The sequence below is a fragment of the Euphorbia lathyris genome, chromosome 4, assembly GCF_963576675.1.
Source record: "Euphorbia lathyris chromosome 4, ddEupLath1.1, whole genome shotgun sequence".
Taxonomy (NCBI): Eukaryota; Viridiplantae; Streptophyta; class Magnoliopsida; order Malpighiales; family Euphorbiaceae; genus Euphorbia; species Euphorbia lathyris.
The window spans coordinates 96,006,680-96,033,057 of NC_088913.1; the positions used below are offsets into that span (position 1 = coordinate 96,006,680).

Genomic DNA, 26,378 nt, shown 5'->3' on the forward strand with positions numbered 1-26,378 from the left:
ATCCACGTGAATAAAAAGGGGAACGAATAATAGACAATAACGAACGATTGAACTAGAAGAATAACTCGAACCACGTCTAAAAACTGAGATACGCTCAAAGGGAGTCAAAACCCAAATTAATGCGTCTCACAAAAAGGACAGAAGACGAGTTATTCTAAAAGGACAATCCAACTTGGTCGATTTCTTAGTCACTGAACGTGGATATATCAAAACGAACTGTGTTGTCTGATGGGTGATTTACTTTCCCGCAATAATCGACGGCATCACGCGTTCCCTGGACCGCAATGTGAGCCAAAAACCAAAATCCTAGGAAAGAGACCTGAACCATCGAGTGTGTGGAGGAATAAGGGTGGAAGAGAGATGTTGTGATACGTGTAAATAGAACTAACGTTTGTTCTTCTTATCTTATAATCGTAAATAAATAAACGCACACAACACGAATCATGCATATAAAATCATGCATACATACTAATGGATACAATTCGCGCAGACGCCATCATTAAACGGTTGTGGTTTCGCGAGAGTAATCGGCTTGTCAGACAGTTTGATCAGTTGCGAGTACACAGTTCCGAATCAGTAGTTGTGGCTTCTGAATCATCTTCATCCGAGTATACTCAGTCTTCCATCAATAGATATTTCAACCCTGCTTAGTTTGGCCTGTATACTTTAAGATGATCTGAGTTCACAAATCCATTTATATTTAGTCATTTATACTACTCCTTTTACTTGTTGCTTAAATACAAACTTTATTATTTGCAGTTTCGGAAAAACCTTTACTTTGTGGTCTTTGAGACTATGAGTTACTGTAAAAGAAAAACAATGAGTTCAAAATCAAAAGATTTCTAAAAAATCATTTTCTGTTTCCAAAAGGATAATATGTTCATAACCACTCAAATTTTATTTTGTGTTAAAACAAAGAAACCAAAAAGAAAACAATAACGGATCAACACAGGAATATAAATCTAAAACTAAAGATAAAGAAAACAAAAGCATGTCTTCTTCTACATGATTGTTACCCTTGTGTTGGTAATCTTCTTGATTTTAATCTTTCATTTCCTGTAAATGACAAGTAGATGAGCAAATAAGTTTCAAGAGAAAAATAAAATAGATTGATGGATGATAAGCTGGGTTTAGGGCTCTTAGATTTTTACCTTGCTGATAGAAAACCCGCCATGAACCATTGTGCACCGCCGGACTCCACCGTCATCGGCCACCGGTCTTCCTCCGTCCACCTCTGACCACCGTCAATGGCGTTCAGAATGAGCAGATCTACATGAAAAAATGCAGATCAGAGATATGCAAGCTAAAAAAGAAAAAAGAAAGTCAAAAGAAGAGAAGCAAGATCCTCACCGTGTAAATGGCAAAGACATCGTGACGAAGAGCAAATAAGAAAGACAGAAACTGACGGAGCAGGGCAGCACCATGACGGGATTCAGCCGGATTCCGTAGGTCCTGGTTGCACATTCGGTAAGAAGAGGAGTAGTGAGCAAATGACAGAAAGGTGACCGGAAACAAACCGGCGTCCATGGCAGGGAGCTGTGTTTTTCTGAGGTAGAAGCGCAAGGAAGGTAATGAGGAAGAAGAGAGGAGGCTGCTGTACAAAAATGAGAAATAAAACCCTAATATCCAAATATATACCCTATAATTTTACATTCCAAAATTACCCCTGCGAATCCCACATTACCCCCTTTCTCATTTTATTAATTTGTGAATTTAGCCCCCATTATTCTAATTGTTTAGATCAGATCCCTGCATATTTTAATTTGACCCATCTAAATTATATTTGCCCCTCCCTGTTTATTTAATTCATATATTTGACCCCGTTTATTTTGTTTGCTTCAATTTGACCATTCCTAATTACATTTCGCCCCTCCCTGTTTATTTATTTTATTAATTTGACTCCTCTTATTTTTATTTGCTTTAATTTGACCCCTTCTAGTTACATTTCGCCCCTCTCGATTTATTTAGCTGATAAACTTGAATGCGTTTATTTTCATTTTTCAATTTAACCCCTCACACTACCATTAATTTCCTTTATTAATCCCAATTCTAATTAAATCCCAAAGCACCTTAATTCATCTTAACGAGGTTCTTTGTTTTATATTTTAGTTCAATTTTTGTTTAATTTAATTCTTTTCGTGTGCTATGAGTTCCTATTTGGTTAAGTGTTAATCCTATCTATTTTTATATAAATTTATACGCACATAATTCGTTAGATCAAATAAATAATATAAACATATCATGCATATGTGATATGCACGATTCTAAAATCAAAATAAATCGGCTCCAATTTCGATAATCAAACCCGTAGCAAATTGATGTGACGTCGTTTGAATTTATGAAAAGATGTTTAAAACATTACTTATTATAACATAAATTCTATTTATATCGTATGTGATATACGTAAAATAGAAAAGGAATTTTAATTCAATAAAATAAAATTATGTGTATAATATGTACGTAGTTCTAAGTCGAAATAAATCAATTCGAGATGTTATTTCAAATCAATGATTTAACCAAATTAATTCAAATCGATAGGAAAATATCATTTGAATTTAATAATACATTTAAAATATTTCTTATTAAAATTCATATTTTACTTATGGTATATGTGATGTACGATGGTAAAATTAGATTTTAATTCGATAAATACAATTACGTGTATGTTATATACGTAATCTCCAATTAAAACAAACCTAAAATCAATAACCCCTAAACCCACGAGTGCCTGTTTCATAAACAATTTAAAACAAAACGAATAGCAAACACATAATATCACAATAGTACCGATATGTCGGGCGGGGTAGGGTGAGATCACATCTCTTCCCTATAGGTAACCGGAAAAACGAACCTAAATCTCTCCGAAGACCATCCTTATCAAAACCAAACCATACAGAGTCAATCCAAACAGATAGGGCGACCAATCGCGCCCGCCCACGTATTTCTAAGTGATGATTGGTGGCGACTCGAAACCTTAAAACACAAAAAGGCAGATCGAGCCGGCCACGCACCCCGACCTGCGAAAAACCGAAAGCCAGGGTGCGACACCGTGAATAATATCAACGATCAGCTGGCCGCAATCTTGGCCCAGCTAGCTGAGTTAGCACTGAAGGACAACAAGAGTGGTAGTAAGCGTGCTGAGAATGAGGTGAACGATGGCCCTCGCTTTGGGAATGAGGATGACTATCAGGATTATATCCGAAAACAGTTGGAAAAAGAGAAGGCTAAGGAAGAGGAGTGGAAGCAACACATCACACATGAAGTGCAGGACTTGCGCGGAGGAAGCTCCAGGAGTCAGGATTTCTATAACCTGAAGAACTGTTTGTCGGCAACAGCTTTGCCTCTGAAATTCCGACTCCCTGACATGAAAAAGTTCGATGGAACTGGAGATCCCACCGCTCACATGAATCAGTATGTTGCTGTGATGAAGCACACGATCCTGATTGAGGATCAAGTCCTGGGGCTGTTTAACACCTACCTGGAGGGGGCTGCCCTCACGTGGTTTCATGCATTGCCGATGGTGACAAAGAGGGATTGGAAAGAATTAGCGAAGTCATTCATCGCTCAGTATAGCTTTAACACCATGCTGGAGGTCACTTTGAAAGAATTAGAGAGCACTAAGCAACAGGCTGGGGAATCCTTTTCCGAATTTGTGAAGAGATGGAGGGCTAAGGCCGCCGTGATAAAACAAAAGCCGCTTGAGCAAGATCAGATCCGAATGGTGATTGGAAACACGTTGCCGTATATTAAGAATGAGTTGCGGTATATGCCGTTTACGGATTTCAATCAGATGTATAGTTGTGCCTTGACTGTCGAAGGTGATGGGGAGCCGAAGAAAGCTTATACCAAGTGGACGAAGTCTGGATATAGTGCCGGAGGGCCTAACGCGAGTACGGAATCCGCAGCAGTGAAAGTGGTTGATCTTAATGCTATTGAAAAGAGGCGGTTCGCCAAGTTCGATCAGACCTATGCTAAAGTTTTCGAGCGTCTGCAGAAAAAGGTATTGTTGAAAGCCCTTACCCCGTATAACAAAGCTCAACCTACTCCGCAGATTCAGGCTAGAGGGTATTGTGAGTTCCACAGCAGTTATGGACATACGATTGAGAATTGCGAGAGGCTGAAACATGAAATCCAAGATTTGATTAAGGAGAAGAAGATAGCTGATCCTTCGTCAGCAAACCCTTCCGTTAGGCGCAATCCATTGCCTAATCATAGGGTGAGTGTGATAGGAGTTGGTTTGACAGAAACTGTAGTGATGGAATCCTTCGAGGAAGATGTAGAGGAGTTGTTGGACTCCGTCGAAAAAAGCAATGTGGGAAATGGTCTGTATGTGTCCTTCTTGGGTGAGGAACAAGAGGATGAACCGATGGGAGAAGGATCGGATGGTGGAGCACCATATGACGAGGATAGTGCTGAAGAGACCGGAGAAGGGTCGTCTCGGACTATCGTGCCAAATTTGGGTTTGTTTAGTGGAGGAAGGGATCCCGAAGTGCACTTGCGTGAATATATGCACGACATGTTTATTGAATCCTTCGGAGTATATGAAATTTCTCAGTGGTTCCACCATTCGCTAGTGGGCGAGCCTTTGGAATGGTTCCATTCATTACCCGACTCTTGCAAGCACGATTGGGATCGGTTGTCGGATTTGTTTCTAGAAAAGTATCAAAGAGTTGAATATAGAACGGCGGAGCGCTTTGCAATGCAGATTGGACCCATCAAACGTCCATTGCCGAGGGTGAGCAAGTATAACGGCAATAAGGACCCTATGGAGCACCTTCACTTCTACTTGTCGGCTATGGCAGCCTTGGGTTTTAAAGAGGAAGAGATCACCAACTTGTTTTGTAATTCATTGATGGGTGAACCGCTGATGTGGTATATGTCGCTGTCGATGTATGTTAAGACCGATTGGGCAGCTATGACGAAGAGATTTATCAAGGAGTATACAGTATGGATGCTAGCAGAGCAAACCCCTGATTCCCCGTCTTACCAAACACCTGATGCGGTGTTAGCGATGCCTAGGTATGGTGGATACCAGGATCCCGTGGAGCATGCGAGGATATTCCGCGATCATATGTATAACGCCGAATTTCCGCAGTGTGAGTTACATGAACATTTTCCGAAAACCTTGATGGGTGAAGCCTTATTGTGGCATCAGGGTCTGTTAGAGGAAGAGATGTGTCATTGGGTACCACTCAGAAGCGCTTTTATGGCGAGATATGAAATGTACATTCCGTGGACGGGATCCCTGGACAATCTGGACAGGATTAGACAATTCCCCGAGGAACATTTTGTGGATTATGCTAGAAGGTGGAGGCACCGTTATGAGCAGTGTAATAAGACAGTGAGCGATAAGGTGCAGCTTATGTGCATACAATGAGGTGCTATTCTGTTGGCCGCCAGAAGAATGAGCAGGGTGTCCCTCCGTGACTATGATGAATTGATAGGTTGGGCTTTGTATGGATCGGCGGATCCTTTCTTCCTGAATCCGAGTGTTCCTCACGTCATGGATTTAATGGTCGTGGACATTTGGGAGAGTTCCTCGGACGAGGAGTATGCCAATCGGAAGATTCCCATTAACATTTGGGACGAATCGGACGATGAGCCGGAAATCGCGGTAATGACGAGATCAGGTCGTGTGGCCGAGGGGAAGGCACCTATGATAGAGACTGAGATTGGAGAAGGGTCGGCTCCTAAACCCGATGACCAAGTTCTTGAGCAGTTGAAGAAGACGCAAGCTAAGTCTACGGTCTGGGAAGTTTTGTGCCATTCTAAGTACCATCATGAGAATCTGATGAAAGAATTGCAGAACCTGGTCAGTTCCACCGATACTGAACCGGCAGCGCTAGTAGGGGCAATTATGGCCCGAAAGAAGACTGAGATCATATTTACCGACGAGGATCTCCCAGAAGAGGGGAAGGCTCACAATAAGCCTTTGTATATCCGCGCGGAAATCAACGGGAAGAAGACTAGCTGCGTGATGGTCGATGATGGATCGGCTATTAATGTTTGCCCGTTGAAACTCTTGTCGAAGTTGGGAGTGGAAAGAGGAGATTTGACAGCTTCTGAAACTGTGATTAGAGCATATGACGACAGCCGTAGGCACATTGAAGGAGTCTTCAAGGCCAAGTTGAAAGTGGGGCCGCACGAGGAAGAAACTGAGTTCACGGTGCTGGATATCCCGGTAACTTTTGCCGTGCTGTTGGGACGCCCCTGGTTCCATAAGTTGGGAGGTGTGCCCTCCACGCTCCACCAAATGATTAAGTTCCCCTTTGGGGAGGAGATAGTGACAATTAGAGCTGAGAAATTGAGCTCGGTGGCAGCATTGGGAATTGAGCCTCAACTTTTCTCCGGATTCCAAGTCTCCGGGATTTACGAGTCGAGCATGACCGCCGATGTGGTGAAGATGATGAAGGGAGGTTTCATCCCGGGAATGGGCTTAGGAGCACACCATCAGGGGTTGCCAGAGTTTCCGGACTTTAAGAGTCAGAAAACCCGGAGGGGTTTGGGATATGAGCAGGGAAGTCCGTCCAATGCAAGTGCTGAAGGAAAAGTAGGCTTGAGGAAGTATTTTGTGAGCGAAGGGCATGGAAAGGCATATTCGGGAACCCCCAAGTCGTGGACTAGCACGGAAGGGAAGATTCTGCCGGGGTTCGAAATCTTCAATGATGTTGCCGACTGGGGCAAAGGAAAAGCGAGCTGCTTTGTCGAGGAGATCATGGTGCTGGATTTGAATGCTGAGGAGCAAGTCATCACCATTGAAGCAACTGCGGGAGAGGAAGATGAGCCTTGCACCTCCAAAATTCATGAGAAGTCCGAGGGCCCGGATGATGAAAATTGTATTACGGCTTTGTTTGAGTCAGATGATGTAATCACCCACACTATCAATGAAATGAATTCTGATTTTGCTTACTTGCTTGATGTTGATCATGATCATTCCATGCATTCTCATTCATATAACATGCCTACATTTGAAATCAATGCAATAGAAATGTCAACTTTTAATCTTGGTACGGATGAAAATCCTAAACTTATACAAATTGCTCAAGAATTAACTATTGAAGAGAGAAAAGAATTCGAGAGGATAATTAAAAAATATGAAATTGTATTCGCCTGGACATACGAAGACATGCCTGGAATTGATCAATCAATCGTAACTCATCGCATTCCAACTTACCCTGAAGCAAAGCCCGTAAAGCAGAAGCTCCAACATATGAGACCAGAATGGGCAGATAAGATCAGAGAAGAGGTGAAGAAGCAATTAGAAGCAGGGTTCATCGAGGTAATCGACTATCCCCCTTAGGTCGCGAATGTGGTACCAATTGCGAAAAAGGACGGCAAAGTGAGGATGTGTGTTGATTACAGAGATCTTAACAAGGCATGCCCCAAGGATGAGTTCGCATTGCCTCATATCGATGTATTGATCGACAGTGCAGCATCAAGCGTCTTACACACGAATGTGGATGGTTTCATGGGCTACATGCAAGTTCAGATGGCCAAAAAGCACAAAGCAAAAACCTCGTTCACAACTGAGTGGGGGACATACTGTTACAGAGTAATGCCATTTGGTTTGAAAAATGTCGGGGCAACCTACCAGCGAATGGCCACAGCACTGTTCCATGACATGATACATAAGGAGGTAGAAGTCTACGTGGATGATATGATGGTCAAATCAGAGACAAGAGAGGGGCATTTTGCCGCACTCGAGAAGTTTTTGGCCCGAATCGCAGAATTCAAGCTAAGGTTAAACCCGAAGAAGTGCTTTTTCAGCGTTTCGTCGGGGAAAATCTTAGGCTATGTAATCGAAAATAAGGGAATCGAGGTGGATCCCGATAAAGTGAAGGCTATACAGGAAATGCCGGCACCGAGAAATGAGAAGGAAGTGAGGGGGTTTCTGGGGCAGGTCTAGTATATCAGTCGGTTCATAGCGAGACTCACCACAATCTGCGAGCCGATCTTTAAGTTGCTAAGGAAAGACCAACCCGCCATTTGGAATGATAAGTGTCAACAAGCGTTGGAGAGTGTCCGGAGCTACTTGTCTAATCCGCCAGTGTTAAGACCGCCTAAACTGGGAAAGCCGCTTCTCCTCTATGTAGCGATTGAAGAGCGATCTATTGGAACAATGTTGGCTCAAGAGGGAGACACCGGTGTGGAGCACGCGATGTATTATTTGAGTAAGAAGTTCCTGGAGTACGAGCTCAATTACAACATGATCGAAAAGACATGCGTGGCCGCAGTATGGTTGATAAAGAAACCGCGGCACTATTTCCAATCGTATAAAGTGATCGTTATTTCTCGGATGGACCCCGTGAAGTATCTGTACCGAACCCCATCCTTGACGGGGAAGTTAGCCAGATGGTTGTTGCTTCTGTCCTAATTTGACATTGAATATGTGACGAAAAAGGTTATCAAAGGAAGGGCCGTAGCAGAGTTTCTGGCTAACCAACCCCTGAGCACAGAAAAAGAAGAGATAAGCTATGATTTCCCCGATGAACACTTGAACGCAATCGAAGTTATACCGTGGAAAATGTTCTTCGACGGAGCAGTTAATTCGAGTGGAGCCGGAGTAGGAGTACTACTTATCTCACCGGAAGGAGAAAGAATCTCGATGGCAAAGAAGTTATCCTTCCCTCTTACCAATAATATGGCTGAATATGAAGCGTGCATTTATGGTTTAGAGTCATTAGCAGCAATGGGAGCCTCATATGTCGAGATTTGGGGTGACTCAAAATTAATCATCGAACAGGCACAAGGAAACTGGGAGGTAAGGGAAGAAAGGCTACGTCCATATCTAGATCAGCTAGAAGGGTTGGCATTGAGATTCAAAGAATGTCGCTTTTATTATATTCCTCGAGCTCAGAATCAAGCCGCGGATGCCTTGGCCACTTTGGTGTCAGTTTGGGACAATCCCCGGAATCTTGCCTCGAAACCATTGGTATTGAGGAGATCTCACAAACTGTGCTACGAAGATGTCATGTTGTTAGGGGCAGATGAAAAACTATGGTACTTCGATATCGCGAACTTCATGAAAAATGGAACATATCCGGCAGAGTCAGAACCTAGGGATCAAGTTGTGATTAGAAGGCTAGCTCGTCAGTTCGTCATCCACAACGACTTGCTTTACAAAAGGCACGTTGATGGATTACAACTAAGATGCTTGGATGCGGGAGAAGCCCGCGAGGCGATGGAATCGGTACATTCAGGAATTTACGGAGCCCATATGGGAGGAGTAGTACTCGCTAAGAAAATTATTAGGCAAGGCTTCTATTGGCTCACCATGGAAAGGGATTGTAACGAGTATGCGAAGAAATGTCACGATTGTCAAATCCACGGTGATTGCAGTCATCTTCCGGCCATGAAATTACATGTGCTAGCACCTATTTGGCCATTCGCTGCTTGGGGCATTGACATCATTAGCGAGATAAGGCCTAACGCTTCAAATGGACATAATTTTATTGCAGTCGCCATCGATTATTTCACCAAGTGGGTAGAAGCAGAGTCGTTTAGCAAACTGGGATCCAAGCAGATGAGAAAGTTCATTAAAAAACACTTGATCACCAGATTCGGAGTGCCTCATCACATGATTACGGATAATAGGGTCCAGTTTCAGGGGGAAGTAAGGAATCTCTTCCAAGAATATGGCATTGAACATCACAGATCTTCTCCGTACCGTCCACAGGCTAATGGAGCAGTAGAAGCAGCTAATAAGAACCTTAAGAGGATCCTCGTAAAGACGGTGGAATCACATCGGAATTGGCATGAGCACCTCCCACTCGCGTTATGGGCTTATTGCACGACAATTAGAACTTCAACTGGGGCAACACCATTCTCTTTGGTGTATGGCACAGAAGCAGTTTTGCCGGTTGAGATCGAAAAGCGATCGTTGAGAATTGCGGTGGAGGCAGAAATTCCCGAGACGGAATGGGTGAAGAGGCGATGTGAGCAATTGGCTCTAGTTGACGAGAAAAGGATGGAAGCCCTTTACCACGTACAGTTATATCAAAGAAGGATGGCTCAGGCTTTCAATAAAAAAGTCAAGACCAGCCCTATCAAAGAAGGAGATTTGGTGCTGAAACAGATCCGTGTGACGCACACCGACCCGAGGGGCAAGTTTAGGCCTAACTGGGAAGGACCATTCGTCGTGAAGAAGATACTAAGCAAAGGAGCGGTGAAGTTAACCACAATGGACGGCATGGAATTCTCCGAACCTACCAACCTGGATAGGCTTAAGAAATACTTTTCGTAGAAAAAAAAAATAATAAAGAAAAGTTCCCGATAGGTTGAAAACCCGCAAAGGGAAACCTATGCAACAATAAGGGAAATCCCAATGGGTGAAAACCCGAAAGGGCACTCATTTAAAAATTCCGGGATAGTAAAAGGAGAGGGGAAAAATCGCCAGGATCCGAAAACCGAAAGGCGGGTCCTGGTAACAATAGTTATGACTTGAGCAATTACAAAAACAATGTATAAGAGACTAAGTATTTCTGTTGTTTGTAAATAAATAAAGGCATAAATATATTTGACGAGAATGATTGGAATCATTATAATCTACCGAATGCATGGTAATATGAATCACGGGTTATACATTTCCTATCCTACTTTTCACAAAAAAACCTACCTACTATCCACCCCACTCCCTATACATCAGCTATACATCGGGGAAACTCTAATAAAAGCTACAATGCAATAATGAAAGCTACAAAGCAATACATAACGAGCCTAATATGGAGGAAAGTCCCAATAGTCCTCAAAATCTCTCAAGTGTGAGGCCCGCTCGGCAGATAATGCCTCCTCGGCAGCACGCGCCCTCTCGTCAGAAACTCGCGCTCTCTCATCAGAGGCGTGTGCCCTCTCATCAGCAGCTCGTGCTCTCTCCTCTGCAGCAAGGCATCTGATCGACTCATCGCGCATCCTCTCCTCGACGGTAAGGCAACCCTCAGTCTCCCGTCGCATCACCCCCGACCAGTGGTCGTTCCTCTCTCGATAGACATGACCAACTCAAGCATCAGCCTCCCGCACTAGCTCACTCTGCCTCCGTTCGTGAGCATGTAGATCGCTCTACAGAAAAAAAAGACAGATAAAAAGCAACATAGGCAAAAACATAAATCATACATACATGCATACATTCCACTACACTAAAGTAAAGTAATGATACATACCAGGTGATCGGTGCAGCGCAAGCTGAGGCGATCTCGTAGGTAGCCGGACAGCTCCACGTAGTCTGTACAAGTCTCCCTAGTGGTCAGTGAAGCGTCTGAGGGCTCAAATGGGACTCTCGAGGAGAAGATGGGAGGGGCCGCCTCAAATCCCGCGTAAGGTGCCCCGGAATCGTCATAGCAGATCGTAGCATAATCCCTCCCGTAACCTGGTATAGGCACGCCTAGGGACGACCTCTCCGGTCGGGCAGCGCTAAAGGACTCGCCGACGTAGTAGGGCTGCTCGCACACTGGTGTCTGAGCCCGAGTGCCATCGAAGAAATCAGATAAGTGGGCACTCCTCCAGGATCCCTCCTACAAAAAAAAACACACAATAAAACCTCCGAGCATCTAATGAATAAAATGAAAGGGGAGCGGAATCACTTACCGGAACCTCCTCCTGACCGAAGACGGCCGCGGCAGCCTCCCTCGAAAACACGTCCGCCACCGGATCTACCTCCATCGCTGCCGCCGGGGCATCCCTCGCGCTCAGTAAAGTAGACAAGTAAGGCTCACGGCCCCCGGTATGAATCCACACCGTTCTACCAACATACCAACGAGTCAGGTCCCGACGAATGACCGATAGAGGCAGGGTCCGCACCGCGAACATAGAGAGGGGGATCTCACCCGGCGTCCAGTGAGCGTCTCTAACTCCGGTGATGCCTCGATCCCCTAAATACAACACCCGCACGCAGGGGTCGGTGAGCACACACTGCTGCTCCTGGATCATCGATACGTATGCATAGTTAGGGCCGAAGTCGAGGTCATCCCACCTGAACTTAATCTAAAGAAAAATGTACAAAGAGAAAGTCAGAGGGACTCAAACAAAAATCTAGCATGATTAGGCAAAACCTACCTGTCTCAGGGTCAGCGAGTCGATCCGATCCAGAAGCCGCGACACTGTCCGACTCCTCTTGGCGCTCAAGTTAAAATCCCTCCACTGAGTCATGAAAGGCGGCCTCGGTACTCTCGGTCGAGGTCGAGACCGGCTGGGAAGGATGTGTCTCTCGTACGCCCACACCTGCGGTAAAAACGAGGACTAGGATTGTGAAAAATGCGAAGAAAATAAGACGGATAAGTCAAGAAGGCGTCACGTACCAGCAGGGCAAAAGTATAACCACCGAAGTCCTTGCGCTTCGGGCAAGTCAGATCCAAAAACTTGTAAAGAAAGGCCAAGCCTGCCCCCGCCCAATCATACGAAGCCGCTGCATCCAATTCACTGATTGCCTGAATGAGACCCGCATGTACCTTTCCGCCCTTCGTGCGGAAAATCGTCTCACTCAGGGCATATACTAAGAAGCTGCGAACCGCCAGGTCGGTAGCGTCAGTCTCGCAGAAATCTCGTCTACTCAAGAGGCTCGCGGTGGAAACAAACTTCACCGGAGTAGACTTGGCGCATAGACGAACTCCCGGTCCAATCAAGGCAGCAAGCCTAGCAGGGTCGACCCGTGGTCGCATCATACCGAAATGGAAGGGAACGGGAGTGTTGCTCCCTCGCAACCCTATCAACAGCGAAAAATCTCAGGGCGAGATGGTCATCTCCCCAAAGGAAAGGTGGAAGGTGTGGGTCGAGTCAACCCACCGCTCACACAAGGCCCGTAGGCCAAAAGGATCGCACACCCCGTTGGTGCGGGGCAGCACTGCAATAAAGGGCTCGAAGTCCAACTCACGCACGCGGGCTCTCGCCGCGGCACCTAGCCTATCATACCATGAGAGAACCTCGGCGGTGGTCCCCGAAATCTCAATGGGCTAAAAGGAACAAGATAATAAAATTTAAATACAGCTCCTAAAGCATGCAATTGATAAGAACGCGTTAAGACTAGGTATTCTTTCATTATCTAACCTAGAGACATCCAGTCGGTTAGGACCAATTTCCTGTAAAAAATCTCTCCTGTAGGGTCATTCACGTAAGGTTTAGTCAATTCTTTAATCCACCCTCGTCCGCAGTGACGAGGAGCATAGATTAGGTTTTACTATTCACATGCATTAGTTAAGTTTTTACTATTCATGTGCATTAGTTAAATTTTTACTATTCACGTTTTTACTATTCACGTGCATTAGCTAAGTTTTTACTATTCACGTGCATTAGTTAAGTTTTTACTATTCACGTTCACCATTCACGTTTTTTACTATTCACGTGCATTAGCTAAGTTTTTACTATTCACGTGCACTATTCACATCTACACTATTCACGTCATTTTTACTGTTAGCATACATAAATTCGTAGTGTCACTATTCACATGCATATAGCGCGCATTCTTGCAAAAATAAACAGGTGTTACTTATAAATAAGGGAGTTCACGTTTTCTAGCTAAAGTCCTCTAAGGCAGTCTAAGGGTTACTATGCAAATCATGTTCGTATAGGAATGCTAAAGCCTAGAGTTCGAATCAAATGAAAGTGAGAAATCACTTACCTCATTGCGGCGTGTCCTGCTCAAATGTATCGTGGGGTCGTGAAAGGTATCCACTCTATTCAGGTTTACGTAAACCTTGTCCATGCCTCTAGTGCCATCCCATTCGTCTAAATCCATCCCGAGAATAATCCAAATTGAAGTCTAGTGAGAGAAAGAGGAGAGAGAAGGTGTGGGGTTGAAATGAAACCCCACCACCTTATATAGGAAAAGGGAATGGCATTCCCGTAAATAGTGAAAAAAGTACGATTTGACATAAAGGTAAAAAGTAAATAATTAATTACTAGGTGCACAGACCTCCGATTTGCAGTCCGTTTCAGCCTGCATTTCTCCCAGACAGCGACCAACGTTGTTAAGATATGAACTCCAGACAATAGTCAATTTTTACAGAACAGTGACACCAGTCAAAATACAGACGACAGTCAACAGAAAAACAATCATTAGTCTATATCATTTCAGACTAAAACACGTTCCCATTGAACCTTCGAGATGATAGCTCCAGTGAGAAAATATAGACAACAGTGTTGTAAGAAAATCCAGGAACAATCCCCGCTTTTTAGCCATCTGACTCACGGTCGCGGTCCGAAGTTGCTTTTTAGCCATCTGACTCACGGTCGCAGACCGGAGTTGGTTTTTAGCCATCTAACTCACGGTCGCAAACCGGAGTCGCTTTTTAGCCATCTGACTCATGGTCGCAAACCGGAGTTGCTTTTTAGCCATCTGACTCACGGTCGCAGACCGGAGTTGGTTTTTAGCCATCTGACTCACGGTCGCAGCCCGGAGTTGCTTTTGAGCCATCTGACTCACGGTCGCAGACCGGAGTTGCTTTTTAGCCATCTGACTCACGGTCGCAGACCGGAGTTGCTTTTTAGCCATTTGACTCATGGTCGCAGACCGGAGTTGCTTTTGAGCCATCTGACTCACGGTCGTAGACCGGAGTTGCTTTTGAGCCATCTGACTCACGGTCGCAGACCGGAGTTGCTTTTGAGCCATCTGACTCACTGTCGCAGACTAGAGTTGCTTTTGAGCCATATTTACCTAAAATCATAGACTAGGGTAGCTATTGAGCCATCATCCTCGCGGTCGCAGACTATGGTAGCTTTTGAGCCATCATCCTCGCAGTCGTAGACTAGGGTAGCTATTGAGCCATCATCCCCACAGCCGTAGACCAAAACGCTTTAGAGCCATTCTCATCGCAGCCAGCCAACGTAGGCCGGGGTCGAGAAAGGGGACATTCGCCAGCAGCCGATTCAGAGGCAGCGCGGTGCAACCCAAAGCAGAGTCTGAAGAAATCAGAGATCAACGCCGGAGCGCGCAGCGCAAAGGTCAGGTATGCTCCCTCCTACTCTTTACGTGTCTTTTACTTTTATATGTTTTACATTGCATGTGTTGCGTTAGCAAAAAACTTTTTCGAAACACACACATCACTGTCAAAATAGAAAAGTAGGGGCAACTGTAGACACCGAGTCGGAGGACCTGTGACGAAAACCTAAAAACAAGACAGTTGAAGCGATTGATTCCGGAAGATTTTGAAAAATATATAAAGAATAATAAGCAAGGGAAAATTAGCAGCACGGCGCGGGTGCTTCGCGGCATCCAGCACGCGGACGACAATGGTCGAACGCTCGCTCGGTGGCACGGGACGTGCGCTCGGCGTCCGTCGGACGCACCGCGAGTGGCACGCTCTCGACGTCCGAGCAACGCCCGGGTCCGGTGGCACGGGGCGCGCTCTCATGGGCCGCTGAGCGCACACGCCCGGTAGCGCGAAGCGCGCGTTCGGCGACCGCAGGGTGCGCACGCCCGACGGCGCGAGGCACGTCCTGAGGGTTGTCGGGCGGGCGCCCAACGAATGTTGGGCGGCCGCCCAACACAAGGTTGGGCGGCCGCCCAACCCCAATGGGCGACGCCCAATTTCTTTTGGGCGTCGCCCATTGGTCCGGGGACCCGTTTACCTATAAAAGGCACGGATCCCCATGCAAAAAAAGAAGAGGAAATGGAGGGAGAGCTTCTCACACTAGAACATTTTCTAGAGAGAGAAAGTTGATTTTTTTAGGAGAAAACATTTTTTTTCCTAAAAATTGAAAATCTCCAAATTTCCTAAGTTCAATTTTTACTAAATTTTTCATAAAAACGGGAGCCCGCGGTTCGTGGAATCAATCGGCTTCGACTGTCAGATACCGAATTTAAAGGTATTATCCGAGGACTAGACTCTTTATTTTATTTAATTTATTCTCTTCTTCTATTTATTTTTTTTATGCTATAGTTTTTTCATTCATCTAGTTATTTATTTATTTTGTCACATTATTTAATTAGCATATCTATTTAATTTTCGTTTCATGTTAAATAAAAATCGGTTTTGTTTTAAAATAAAAAACCTCGTTTTGATATCCCAATACGAACCGTGATCCGATAAAAAGGTAGTTCGGCTATCGAAAATGTTGTAATTATAAGTTTTTAATTTAAAAGAACTTTTCAAATAATGTTTTAAAATAAAAACATCGTTTTAGGAATTTCCGTTTTCAACTATGATCCATTTTTGGTAGTTCGGAAATCCAAAACGATTGAATTAGATTTAATTTAAAGCTTTTGAATAAATCTGGAAACATTTAGGAGTGCTGCTGTAATTTACCGATTCTGTCCTAAATGCTGTTTACCGTCGGATTTTCCGTCGGTAAATCTGCCAAAACGTAAAAGAATACCATTTCAGTCCCTTTTTCTCAACTTTTAAGCTTTTAATCCTTAGTATATATATGTATAGTTATGTAATATATGCTTTTCAAATTATTTTAGAACTTTAGCATATATAATTATTTTAGAATATTTGTATATTATTATTTATTCCATTTTTCGATATAAGTATAAGTATATATATGCATTCCTTTTTATTAATTTGGATTATGTTTTAAATGTTAGTTATTTGGTATTTTGGGAAATAATTAATATATACTAGCATACGGTGTTTTTGGTATTTAAAGCTATATTAGTTATGTATATGTATAGTTTTGGAACATTTGGGTTATTTTAATGATTATTGAATAAAATTATTTTTGAATAAGAATTATTTTCTTAGTTATAGGATTTACTTACTATTTTCGCATTTTCAAAGTATAGATATATTGTACCTATTATTTTTATATACATATAGTTCCTTTTGTATTAACTTTTATTTTTCATATTCTATTTTTGATTTAAATGTATATATGTATGTATAAATTATTCTCTTTATTCTTTGAGCCCATTCATGGGTCCATGTTTCAAATGGGCTTTATTTGAGTGTAAATATTAGTTTAAAGGTGTTTATTATTGTAATTATAATAGGTAGAGAGTCCATTAAAGAGGTGGGGAAAATAAATCACAAAAAGAGAGTTTTCAATTGAATTATTTAAACTAATGAGTTTTTTGGATTTCTAAATGTAAATAAATAGAGTCATTCTTGTTAATATTTCAAATCGTCTTCAAAACACCACGTTTTAAAACCTTAATCCGTTCCAAAGGCGGATTAAAGGATCATTGTAATTAAAATCGTTTCCGTTGAGAATAATAGAATTTTTTTGAATCATTTTCTTAAAGGATTTGTACAAAATAAAATTGACTTGTATGTTTAACCACGTTTTCTCATTAAAAGGTTTATCTCAAACGTTTTCAAATACTCGAGTCGTTCCAACGGTGATTCGGGTAAACTTCATCAAACGAGGCTTTAAAACGCACCTAAATCGTTCCAACGACGATTAAGGTGCGAACCATGTAAATAAATTCGTTTTGGGGGGAATAAGTTAGTGTAGTATAAACACACAACATGACATGTAAATAAGCTGTAAATAAATCACTTCTTCCTTTCCCCTCTCTGTGTATGTATAACATAAATGGGTGATTCTTTACTAATGTGGCTTTTCAATAATATATGCTCAAAATGATTTCTAAAAAGAGAAAGAAAAGGGTTTCAAATGAATTTTAAACTTAAAGAAGTATACGATTAGTCCGTTATCGCCTAACATGCTGAGTAGGAGGCCGGTGGTTCATAATCGGGCGATGTCGGGGTGCCTAGTAGCCTTTCTCCGGAAAGGATCTAGCCTTCTCGGCTCGTACCTAAGTTTCCCGAACCCACACGGTCTCCCGCAAGGGATCGGTGTTCATTTTTCCATTCGTGGGTGGCGACTCTTCCATATCTCCGAGCTCCGGTCCTGCTGAGCAGCTTGATTCCACGATTGGTTGCTTTCGGCGCCAATCACCGCTTACGTCGCCATGAGGTTGTCCACCCCCCGGTCCGCCCGGGAGATTAGGCCGCGACACCTCGTCTAACAGTAGGAAAGGGATTGTGGCTCTTAAGCTGGACCTGAAAAAAGCGTATGACCGCTTGAATTGGAGTTTTCTTATGGATAGCTTAAATAGAGTTGGCATTCTTGAGAACTGGAAAAGGCTGATTAAAGATTGTATCTCTTCTCCGGTCTTCCAAGTCCTGATTAATGGAGATATATCTGAGGAGTTCTCTCCTTCTAGGGGTATTCGCCAAAGAGATCCTATGAGCCCCTTTCTTTTTGTTATAGCTATGGAGAGGCTGGCCCTCCTTATTCAAGAGCGGGTGGATAATGGGACCCTCCATCTTGTGTCTATTAATAAGTTTTGCCCTCCTATTTCCCATTTGTTTTTTGCAGACGATGTGATGCTTTTTGTGGAAGGGAATGAAGAGCAAATTAGTGTCATCATGAATATTCTTGATAACTTCTGTGTTGCCTCGGGCCAGAAGATTAACATCCATAAGTCTCGGATGCTCTGTTCTAAAAATATGGATAGAAGTGTTTGCAATAGGCTTAGTGATTTGTCTAGTATTCCCCTTACTCACTCATTGGGTAAATATTTGGGGGTTCCACTCCACAGTGACAGAGTGTCCAAAGCTTCCTTTAAAGAGACTCTGGATAGAACTAGTGGGTTATGTGCTAGTTGGAAAGCCAATTCTCTCTCATTGGCTGGTCGCCTTACCCTAGTTCAATCAGTCAATTGCGCGGCTCCGAATCATATCATGCAAGCTTGTAAATTGCCTGAGCCAGTCCTTAATGATCTGGACAAGATTAACCGCCATTTCCTTTGGGTGAGTCTGGAGAAGGTAAGAAGATCCACCTGGTTCTCTGGAAGGAGGTGTGCCAACCTAAGTCCATGGGTGGTCTCGGTATTAGACAGGCTAAGGATAACAACAAAGTCCTTTTGATGAAGCTCCTTTGGCGTATGTGGCAGTGCCCCTCTTCTCTTTGGGTTCGATTGCTCTGTGGCAAATACAGAAAGGACAAGATTTTTGGAGGTCCGAAAGATAGAGTGGTTAATTGCTCATTTACTTGGAAAGGGCTTAACGCTGTCTTTGCCGAGTTCTGCTCAGGCGTTGGTCTGGAAGTGGGGAATGGTAAATCCATTAGCTTTTGGTTTGATACCTGGATTGGGGATAGACCTCTTATGGAGATCTGTTGCTTTCCCGCCTCCTAGTATCCATAATTGGAGGATTGCCGACGTGGTTGACTCTGATGGGGACTGGCTATGGCCTATGTTTGAGTCTTTCTTTAGCCTAGAGATTCTCCTTAAAATCAGGGGAGTCAAGATAAGCACTCAAGAGGAAGACTTGGATACACATTGTTGGGCCCTGTCCAATAATGGCATTTATTCTTGTAAATCTGCCTTTGAAGCTTTCTCCAGTAATGGGTCTGTTCTTCCCTTGATTTCTTGGAAATCCATTTGGGACATGAAGATCCCTTACAGAATTAGGAGCTTCCTTTGGCTGGGGGTGAAGGATAGGTTACTTACTAATGCTGACAGACACAGAAGGCATCTGGCGGTCTCAGGTGCATGCCGTAGGTGTACAGGCCATATTGAAACCCTTTGCCATGCTCTTAGGGATTGCTCTAAAAGTATCGATGTTTGGAAGAAAGTTCTCCCTCCTCACATTCTTCCTTCCTTCCTTGCCCATCCTGAGACTGATTGTTCTACTTTGGGGTAAGTGGGAAGTTACTGGCCAATTTGGAACATAGGGATATTTTCTTTGCTATTATTTGTCACCAAATTTGGAAGTGGAGAAATGAGGAAATCTTTGATAAGAGGAAGGTTCTTGATTATAACTTATCTGAGTTTTTCTCAAAAAATCTCTTTTCTATTATTGATAGTTTTAAAGGGGATTCCCTGACCAGAGCTACTCAGAAGAAAGAGGTTCATCTTGTCGGTTGGGTTAGACCTAAAGAGGGGGTGGTGAAGCTTAATTCAGATGGCTCTTGTCTCCTTAGTGGGAGAATCGCGGCTGGAGGGGTTTTGAGGGATAGAGATGGAGCCTGGTTGTCTGGTTTTACTCATAAACCTGGGTATGGGCTCTTCCTTTTCGGTTGAGTTATGGGTATCCTCTCTGGTATCAAGCTTGCCAGGAGTCTAGGTGTCAAGAGGCTTTCTGTGGAGTCAGCCAATAAGGAGGTCATTGATATGATCTCCGATAATCATGCTATTTGTCTTAATAGCCAAAACATCATAAAAGTCATTAGGAGGCTTGTTTCCGGCTTTGAGTCTGTTGATTTCAGACATATCTTCAGAGAGCAAAACCGAATTGCAGATCGCCTGGCTGCAGCGGGTCATGAGGGGATGCTGGGAGTTACCACTCTTTCTAATCCTCCTTCTTTTCTTTCTTCTCTTCTTCTTGAAGATAGGGTCGGGGTCAGCTTTCCTAGGTTGATCCCTGGTTAGTTTGTGCTTTGTTGTTTTCTTTCTTTTGTTTACCAAAAAAAAAAATCAACGTTATGTGTAAAATTGTTCTTACCTTCCAAAGTTAGGGGTAAAATTGCACTATTTTAGACGTTAAAGTAAAATTGCTTCAGACCAAAAAAATTGAAGTATTTTTGCACCTTAACCTATATATATATAAGAAGTGAGGTTTGACATTCCATTGCAAGATTACATAAATTTAACTTTTAATTTTTCTATAAATAAATAAAATTATTTATAACTAATTTTAAACTAAACTTAAAATATTACGTTTAAAAAGGTTTAATACATTTCTAGTCCTCTATACTTGTCTAAAAAATCAATTGTTCCTATATACTTTTTAAATAATTTACCTCCTAAACTTATTTAAAGTAACATATTAATTAACCCCTAAAATCCAATATGGCAGAGTAAGAAGAAATTTTAGAAAAATTGAAATATGTTCAGTTAAACAAATTCGAAAGGTTAATAGATCACTTTAAGAAAGTTCATGAATTTAATAGATACATTTAAAAACGTTACTTGACCACTTTAAACAAGTTCGGTGGGTATATATAATTTTTTTTAAAGTATAATAGAACAGTAGATCTTTTTAAAAAATTACATGGGGCTAAAAATTTATTAAGCCTATTTAAAATAGGGAAAATTACAAAATTGGAAAAATGAGAGACTCATTTACATATTTAACTCATTTACTCAACCTACTACATATTTAGATTGTTTTTGTGTGAATTTCCCATAATACCCCTAACCTTTCCTCTCCCCCCTTCTCATTGGTTATGCGAAACGGGCAGCTTTTTCCATTAATGATTCCCAGACTTTTGATTTTCCTATCTTCCTTTAAATTGCAAGACATCTGCAATATTTCTTCAAATCACAATGTATTTCTCTTCTTCCTCTCTTGATTTTCATCTTCCTAATCCTAGAAAACGAAGCCATGGTTCTTCATCTTCCATTTCCTACTCGTTTCTTGGTTTCTTTCTTCTTGTGACCATCGAAGAAATGGCGATTCTACATTATCATCATCGAAGAAATTGTGATTCTACATTATTTTCATAAAAAAATGTAAGTATATACTGTTTCCACTGCGTTTTCCCTATAAATTCACTTAGGATATGCCGTTTTCGCGAAGTTTGCGGGGAGAAATGTATCGAATTAACTCACAAACTTCGCGTAATCATCGTTTCGTGAAGCCAGAGCGTCACATTTCTCTTCACAGAAGTCGGGAAATCATTGTTTCGCTAAGTAAAATCCCCCTCTTTCTTGCATATTTTTTTTTCGCATACTCAGCGAATCCACGTTTCGTGAAGCCAAATCTTCATTTTTTTTCTTGACTAACACGATTAAATTTTCTAAAGGTGGTTGAATACATAACATCCCGCAAGAAGGCGATGTCCTTGGATGCAGATGGGATGACTTCCCTTCTGTACCTTGTGACACATCCATCCCAAAAAGTCTGGACTTCCATTTCTCATCCCAAAAGATATGGACTTCCAATACAAGAAAAATTCCCATCCAGATTTGTTACATCCACTTTAAAGTGGTTAGTTAGGAGTTTATATGTGGCAATCTTGTTGTAAATTTTGATAATGTTATGATTTTAATGTTGGTGAATAAGAGCTTGTACCGTGAGACACATACATTCATCAGTGGTGAATAGAAGCCTATGTATTATGAAGTGATTTGTTAGGAGTTTATTGTGACAATCTTGTTGTAAATTTTTTGATAATGTTATGATTTTAATGTTAGAATTCGTTGTTGTTTGACATTTTTGTTATATACCACTTAGCGAATTTTGTTAAAAACACAACCAGACCTCACATATGCTAATTAAAATCATCAACTAAACCAAACATTAGCTTCGCATGCTTCACATATGCTAGAATCTACGAAATCAGACGGGAGGGAGACAACCGCGCATAAATATTGAGGGTATTATGGGAAAGTCACACAAAAACAGTCTAGATATATAGTAGGTTGAGTAAATGGGTTAAATATGTAAATGGATCTCTCATTTTACCCAATTTTGTAATTTTCCCTTTAAAATATTTTAGTTAATGAAAAAAATTGTTAAGAGCGCAAAACATTCTCCAAGTGTGGGAATTTGATGAATATAGATATGTAATAATGTTTTGATTACCGTAACTATTGGCCAATGTTGTAGTATTATCAAACATGTGGCAAACATTACACATTTAAATTCATGGCTGAGTGGCTAGAGGGGCGCAGAAGTAGGGGCTCGAGAGGAGAAAAGAGCAGGGTCGGCCCAAGCGAGAGTAATAGGTGGTTGTTGCCTCCGATATGACATCTCAAATGTAACGTCGACGCTGTAGACGAATGCCTGATCGGTGCAGGAGCTGTGATACGCGATTCTACCGGACTCTTCCGAGGATGCAGGATCGGGACGTTAGAGGGAGCAGTACCTGCTAAATTAGCAGAATCTCTAGCATTGAAGAAGAGCATGGAATGGGTAAACGTATGTAGTTTTACTGAGGTCAGCTTCGAGGTAGACACCAAAGGTGTGGTGGATGCAGTTCAGTCAAACAAACGGGATTTATCAGAATTCGGATGTGTTATATAGGACATTCGACAACTACTCAAGAATAATCATGGTTTCACTTTGATTTTTGTTTCGAGATTAGCGAATAAGGTGGTCCATATTTTGGCTCGTCACTCTTGTTCACTTGCTAATCCTTTTATTTCTTTTACTGTGCCTGATTTTTTGAGTTGAGCTCTATGCTCGGACTCCGCTATTTAATAAAACTGCATTTTTTTTTATTAATTCAACTAATCAATCATTGGTCTATCTTTTTCTATAATTTACAATACTTTTGGCAGGCCGAAAAAGTAGATTGCAGTTGTAAAACTTAATTATAATGGACTATCACGTGGTGAAAATTCACAAAGTAATAAGGTTGTCAGAATTTCGAGAGCAGTAAAAAAAAATTAAGCTCACAGTAATAGCTTTTATATTAATCCAAGAAAATAAAGTACATTTAATTGGCCGAATTCCTATATGAGTTAACACAATTAAAAGAACATAAATTATTGTATTTTTTTATTGAAAGCGAGGAAGGGGGGAAGATGACAGAGGACATCCCAACGAGGTTGGCACCCCCTGGCCGCCCACCCTCCCCCCAGATATTATTAAAAGAAGAAACCAAGATAAAGTAGATACAATAAGTTCAAAGGCTTAGCAAAACCGATATAAAGTTCTACAAATAAAGTTATCTTGAATGAAGCTAGCGCAAAAATGCGGCGGTGTATCCCACCAAGTTGCAACGGAGCTAGAACGACCGAAGCTTGCCAAAGCATCGGCTACCTAATTCCATTCACGAAAAATATTTATTATTTATTTATTTATTTCAATAAATTACTGTATAGTTAATTTAAAAGCAAGTTAAATGATTACCTTAGGATCAAGTTAACCATATTTCATATGTGAATAATGTGAAACTGAAACACGAAATGAAAAGTAATTTTTATTAGAAGATTAAAATTGTCTTTATCTGAATTCATTTAATAATTTCAAGGTAAATTAAAAATAAGTACATAAAGAAATAATATATGAAAATAAGCTCAATGTTTTTGGAGAAGTGTCATGTTATCCCCAACATATAGAATAACATCATTTTAGCATCACTCTTTTAGAAATGCTACCATTGATCTCTGAGAAATAAAATTTGAGACTAAATTGATAAACATTAAAATTAAAATGGTGTTATTTTGTACATCGGGTTAAAATTCACAATTCTCTAATAATCTTGTGTAAATGTGTGTGTGGTTAAGATTAATCAGCTCATACATATTGAACTTGTTTTATTTTATTGATTATAAATGGTTTGATTACAATAATTTAAAGGAAAAAAATAATTGAAAATTACAAACAAATTGATGCATCATAATTGATCGATCTTGCTAGCAGTATGTTAATTCGGTTGAATGATAGAAAGCTGGGGTTCTATAAATCTTTTGATTCATCTTTCCAATCAGAATAAGGTTTAAAAACACAAAAGTACAACACTTTAAAACTTGGCAAAATTTACCTTGCTTCATCTTTCTAAACTTTATGGCTCATCCTGTGCCATTCTCAAATCCCAAGATATCAGAGTAAAAAGAATACATACTTTTATGAATCGTTGAATTTTTTGCTCGTTTGAAGATGAGATGGTGGGTGGTGAACTAAATTGTTTCAAACATCTATTAGCATCAATTGCTGTATCGTATGCTGCACCTTCTACTAGTAGATAATTACTTGCTTCTAATTGTCTAGGTACAGTATCCTTGAGATTAATGTTGTTCTTATCAAAAGAAGCTAAACACTTGGAATATCTTTCTTTCAACACATTGTCTGTAGTTTGATTAACCAAAGATCGAAACACGCCATAATTCTCTAAACATGTATTTTGAGTTTTATTCAAGAACATTTTCAAAAGATTGCGAACACGATCCATGTCCTCTGAAGGTCTTGGATCTGAATTCAGATATTCGAAACAAAATGTAGAATCCTTGATGTCAGAACAAATTTGTTTCTTTTCCTCTTCCGTAACATCCACATCCTTAAGCTCATATTCTGCTAAACAAGGGCAAATCACTAAAATTGCCAATGAAAACACACTAATAAAACCATACAATGAGAGATTCATATTTCTTTTTTCACCTTTAGCCTATTTTGATATTAACAATGTAAAATATGTCTTGTATTTATAGAAGCTCTCTTTTCTGGTCAAATTTACTGGATGATCTATTTTTAGGAAAGAAAACTAAATTTAGAAAGAAAAAAAATTAAACCTTTGTCTTTTTCATTTAGTGTATATGTATTAAAATTACATCCACAAATAAAAGTTGAATCAGTCTTGTATTTTTTTGGTAACTTCAAAAAAAAAAACTTAAGTTGTACAATAAAAAAAATGAAGTTTGAGGTCTCAAATTTCCATATTTTTTAATAATTAAGATTTGAACGCATCTTTGTTATTTTCTATTGTCTTAGATTAGTTTAAAAACTATCATTATTATGTTAAACTTTATAGTTTCGAATCATGAAAATCCTATTAGTTGGTGAAATTTCAGCACATAATATTAAACTGAGGGGGCATTTACAGGCGAAAGTATATGAGAGATTATAATTTAAACTATTATTATGCATTAACTATTAGCTTTAACTTTTAGGTATTTTACTAAATTTCTATTGTATAATAGCAAACTGAAACAAAATTTGTTTTGGAGTAATAACATGGCAATGGAATTGGGAATATCTTCGTACTTACAGGTGAATTTTATTAACTAGACATGAGTTTTGTGCTTTAAATCTATGTTATCATGTTTTTTTTAATTCTTCCATTTCAAAAAAAAAATATTTGATAAGTAGAAAGAAACTATGAACTAGTTGAGTAAATTGTTTGTATAAAACAAACATAATGAGAAAAAAGCATTTACTTAGTTGTACGTGCTAGCAGCTAAAAATCGAATCATGAGTGAAGTGTGGGATTGCAAATCAGACCAGTAAATTGGTGTCATGTATGAGTTAGCAAGGTATGTCCTTGAATCATGCTAAGGGACCATGAGTAATTCTGGCTAGTAAATTGGTATCATGTATGGTTAGCCAGGTACGTCCTAAATCATGCTAAGGGACTATGAATGAAGTGTGGGATTACAACTCTCTTACAGAAGAGCAAATATCACCATCCACTTGATTAGTGAAGCCGATAAGTGTGTCCATACCCAAATGAAACAATTTGAATTTGCGTATTCAATCTTATTAGTTCATTATAAGATCAAGAAATGTCCGATCAACATATGAGGGTGATAGATTTGTGCCTCTTGTTGGACTTGATATCACCAAACAAAAGATCATTTTGAGATTACGATTATGTTTTCAATATTTAATACACGAGATAACTATCTAAGTTGGATAGTTATATTGGTTGGCTAGAACGCATCTATAATTTGTTAGATGAAACATTGTTTTGATCAAACTAATAACATTAGATAAACCTACAAGATCGTATGTTTTAAATGATACTATTTAGAAGTAGACTGTTTGGGAGAG

The 26,378-nt window shown here is 40.8% G+C and overlaps 2 long non-coding RNA genes across 2 annotated transcripts; both read right to left on the reverse strand.

Moving 5' to 3' along the window:
• Positions 1-877: 877 nt before the first annotated feature.
• LOC136225687 (uncharacterized) lies at positions 878-1,594 on the reverse strand. The gene is made up of 3 exons (XR_010687230.1): positions 1,351-1,594; positions 1,152-1,269; positions 878-1,056 (listed from the first exon to the last, which is right to left on the reverse strand). It is a non-coding gene; the product is annotated as an uncharacterized lncRNA (long non-coding RNA).
• Positions 1,595-23,519: 21,925 nt separating this feature from the next.
• On the reverse strand, positions 23,520-24,989 carry LOC136227901 (uncharacterized). The gene is made up of 3 exons (XR_010688322.1): positions 24,376-24,989; positions 23,742-23,785; positions 23,520-23,651 (listed from the first exon to the last, which is right to left on the reverse strand). It is a non-coding gene; the product is annotated as an uncharacterized lncRNA (long non-coding RNA).
• Between the last annotated feature and the right edge of the window lie 1,389 nt (positions 24,990-26,378).